Genomic DNA, 5,149 nt, shown 5'->3' on the forward strand with positions numbered 1-5,149 from the left:
TCAATTGAACTACTCGAACACTTAGAAATCCCGGTTTTTACTGGTATGCTAATGAGCTATCTCACAGCGATCGTGTTCAGAAAAGATCGGATTCCGATCGGCGATCGAGAAAAATTCACGATCGCGATCGGAATCCCGAACACGATCTTTTCCAGCGGGATCGAGGTCGGCGGTTAAGTTCCCACAATGCTTGGCTACTGGCCAATCATTGTGGGAACAGCTAACATGATGCCTGAAACTCAGGCACCATGTTAGCTGTGGGCAGAAAGCTCATTGGTTGTCGGCAGCATCATCACACCCCTCTATATAAGGGCAGTGATGATGCAGATGCCACCATTTTGCTGCACATACTAGCTAGGGAGAGGAGCTCAGTGGTAGCTAGGGTCAGTGTAGGCAGGTGTTTAGCTGTGCTAGTGCGGGTGTTATACTCTATATACCTTAGCCAAGAAGGTATACGTCCATTCCTGACAACCAGTGGCTGTTATAATCCAATAGGCAGTCCTGTCCTCCCATCACTTTTTAAAATATTTAATCAACAAGAAAGTGAAGAGAGCAGTGGCGTAACTACCACCATAGCAGCGGTAGCAGCTGCCACAGGGCCCGGAACATTAGGGGCCCGGTGACAGCTGCTACCGCTGCTATCATTATTCTCGGAGGTCTTTTCGGACCCCCGAGTATAATGATCGGGGCCCCCTGTTGGTGGAATACTTTCCACCAATAGGGGGCCCCGAAGCTGCAGCAACGGCTGACACACAGGAGCTGCAGCTCTGGCTCCTCTCAGCGCTGCAGGACGCTCCCCCTCTCTCCCCCCCCTCCCTTTCTCTGCTGTCCTCTGCCCACCAATGAGAGGAGGAGGCGGGGCTTATCCCTGCCGAGCTCCTGCCGTCTGCACTGGAGGAAGAAGGAAGAAGGAAAGTGAAACTAAAGCTACAAAGGTACGTACTGGGGTTACTTATTAATGTCAGGCATTTGGGGTGATTACTTGTGTTTTAGTAACTCCATGTGCCTCATATTAATAGCAGTTAACCCCATCATCTCCCTTACATTAACCCCTGTGTGCCTCACCATAAGAGTTACTGATATGTGAGACATATGGGGGTAATAATAATGAAGATACTTTATTATTACCTCCATGTCTCTCACATATCAGTAACTCTTATGGTGAGGCACACAGGGGTTAATGTAAGGGAGATGATGGGGTTAACTGCTATTAATATGAGGCACATGGAGTTACTAAATTGTAATACACATGACCAGATTTTTTATCCACAATTTGTCCTGGTATAGCAGTCAGCGGGTGACGTGACAGTATTTAGTCCTGTAGGGGCCACTATTGGGTATAATACTGTGTGCAGGGGCCACCATTGGGTATAATACTGTGTGCAGGGGCCACTATTGGGTATAATACTGTGTGCAGGGGCCACTATTGGGTATAATACTGTGTGCAGGGGCCACTATGGAACATAATAGAGCGCGCAGGAATGCGTAGGAGGGACTCGGTCGAGATCTTCGGTGTCGGGGGGGCCCCATGTCAAAAGTTCGCCACGGGGCCCCGCCATTCCTAGTTACGCCACTGGAAGAGAGGGATGGGCCTGTGAACATTGACCCACCACGAGCTTTGCCTAGTTCTTCATCCTACTTGTCCAATGCCAGTGCCACGTACACACCAACTTCATGTGCGCCAGGCAGCAGTGCTGGGCAACAGTCAAGCAATTTGTATAAAAGAATTACAGGAACCACTGGCTAAAGAGCCACATCTGAATTTAGCCGGCCAATTGCTCCAACATGTTCCTCTCTTTCTGGCTCTAATATTCAACCCACCCTCCAACAAGTATTGGAAAGGAAAAAAAAACTATCCAGCCACACATGAGCGTGCTAAGCTGCTTACCTCCTGTATTTCAGAACTACTACTGGCCTTGGAAATGGTCCCTTTCCGCTTTGTGGAATCAAAGGCTTTTCTCTCCCTCATGGCCCATGCTGTGCCCCAATATGTTGTACCCAGCCGCCATTACTTTTCACGAAAGGCGGTCCCTGACTTGCAGGAACATGTCAAGCAACAGATAAAGCGTGCCCTAAAGCAATCTGTTAGTGCATGTGTGCATTTGACAACAGACACGTGGACTAGCCAGCACGGGCAGGGCCATTACCTATCTCTGACCGCACATTGGGTCAACATTTTTGATCCTTGTCAGAATATGGACGGCAGTTTGTCGTCTGTTCTTCCAACCCGAAGGTAAAATAGGTAACGTGGTCTGCGACAATGGTAGAAATTTGGTGGCGGCCCTGAATTTGTTCCCATTGACACATATACCTTGCCTTGCACATGTATTCAATTTGGTGGTGCAAGCATTCTTGAAACACTATCCCGATCTTGCACCCCTGATTGACAAAGTACGAGCATTGTGTGCCCATATACGGCGGTCCAAGGTAGCTTCATCTCTCATGGCTCAGTTTCAGCGCAAACACCGCTTGCCCGTTCACAGGCTCATATGTGATGTCCCCACCAGGTGGAATTCAACATTGCATATGTTGCAGAGGTTTGTCGAACAGAAACCAGCAGTAATAGATCTTTTGATGACGAGAGGAGCCTAACGTACAAATGTTGCCCCAGTGAACCTCCATCTTATGGCTGTGGAGTGGGCACAGCTGCATGACGTCTGTTTGGTTCTTCAGTGTCCGGAATACTGCACAAAAGTGGTAAAAAATATGCAAATCTATTCTACAGGATGTAATTAGGAGAACAGTGCACTCTGTACACCACCCTATAGAGGGCAGCATCCTTAACATCATGAACGACTCAGTTATAAAGTCTTTTAATCATGATGTGGATTTAATTGCCAAATCAGTATTTCTGTCCCAAAAAGAACAGATTCCCAGCTATGGACAGCGCTGTTTCGGACTATTGGGCCTCCTCAGCATAGCGTAGGGATACTGATTTGGCAGAGTGAGAGACTATAGACCAGAGTCAGGGGACAATCGTACACATCAGGGAGAGTGTGTGCCTACATAGGCAATACGGAGACTTACAAGTCATTCCTGCTCCGCTAGGGATTCTGGGTAAAAAATATGCAAATCTATTCTCCAGGATGGAGAACAGAGGTGGTGTACAGGGTGGTGTATAGGGTGTTGTATAGGGTGGTGTACAGAGTGCACTCTGTTCTCCTAATTCCAAATCATAACTGTAGCAAAATTATAGTTATGAAGTAGCCATCAAAATTATTTTTTGGTTTGGGGTCACCGCAACATGAGAAACTGTATTGCGGGGTCACGGCATTAGAAAGGTTGAGAACCACTGATGTAAACAATACTATATCAGAGACTACATAAGGAATCTGACCTTAAATTTAGGATTATCGATTCTTCCCAATAAGTTATTATATCTATATATTGTGATATTTAATAATATAATTTTTGTAATACTGCACTTGTGTTGGAACTGACATATATGTATTTCAGGTTATATACATGCTCAAGTTACACAAAACCCTGTTTTGGTGGCTAGCTATACATCTGGAGGTCTGGACCTATGGTGTGATCCCCAGTGAGGATGATTGCTGACTCGTCATTTTGCATTATGATGCCAGTAACCCTACGTTAAGCCTGGCATAAGGTGTTTTGCTCAACTTTTCCTATTAAAAAATATGTGTGACAGTGTAATATTAACATGGATATGATCTATTAATCACCCAATATAATATTTACTTTTACCACCTTTATTTCTGTAATTATACATTGTTTTGCTGACTATTATTGTTCTTGGGCTTATAATAGCATTTTCCCTTTATTAAATATGGTGGTCCTATCTCTGTATCCCCTTCTGAGCATGTTTGCCAACACTTACGGGTCGGCACATGCGCTATTGTATATGCCCTATTTGCAAATGGCGCCGATCTCACTGGTATTGCACATGCATGAGACCGGGTTCCAGTCATGTGCAGATGCTATCTTATACATGCTGAGTTTGACTTATACTTTAATATGGGGAGTTACAGCTTTGTCATGGTGTGAGTATACAGAACACTAATATAGATTATATGCACCTGATTGGTCTTAATTGCTCACTAATGCTAAATATTATTATTTAGGAATATTCATTGGACATATCACATTGTAAAAGAGTTTCACTAATACTGTTGCACTGGCAAACTCTTCTGATGAATTATGCAGTAATATGCATGGATGGAATTATAAATATTTGTATATTAATTGTAAATTGTTTGCTAATGAATTTGTGCACTTCACATGCCTTACTGTATATACTTGTGCACTTTGTACAACATTGCTTTTGCAATATATTTGGAATGCTGACTTCTTTATTTGGATAATGATGGGGAGCTGAATCCTGAACGCTGGGTTTAGGTCTCAGTTATCAGCTTGTGCTGCTGTGGACATTCTTTTGTTATAGATAGATAGATAGATAGATAGATAGGAGATAGATAGATAGATAGATAGATAGATAGATAGATGATAGATAGATAGATAGATAGGAGATAGATAGATAGATAGATAGATAGATAGATAGATAGATAGGAGATAGATAGATAAATAGATAGATAGATAGATAGATAGATAGATAGATGATAAATAGATAGATAGATAGATAGATAGGAGATAGATAGATAAATAGATAGATAGATGATAGATAGATAGATAGATAGATAGATAGATAGGAGATAGATAGATAGATAGATAGATAGATAGATGATAGATAGATAGATAGATAGATGATAAATAGATAGATAGATAGATAGATAGATAGATAGATAGGAGATAGATAGATAGATAGATAGATAGATAGATGATAGATAGATAGATAGATAGATAGATAGATGATAAATAGATAGATAGATAGATAGATAGGAGATAGATAGATAGATAGATAGATAGATAGATAGATAGGAGATAGATAGATTAGGAGATAGATAGATAGATAGATAGATAGATAGGAGATAGATAGATAGATAGATAGATAGATAGGAGATAGATAGATAGATAGATAGATAGATAGATAGGAGATAGATAGAAAGATAGATAGATAGGAGATAGATAGATTAGGAGATATATAGATAGATAGATAGATAGATAGATAGATAGATAGATAGGAGATAGATAGATAGATAGATAGATAGGAGATAGATAGATAGATAGA

This window comes from Leptodactylus fuscus, chromosome 6, assembly GCF_031893055.1.
Source record: "Leptodactylus fuscus isolate aLepFus1 chromosome 6, aLepFus1.hap2, whole genome shotgun sequence".
NCBI classification, from domain to species: Eukaryota; Metazoa; Chordata; class Amphibia; order Anura; family Leptodactylidae; genus Leptodactylus; species Leptodactylus fuscus.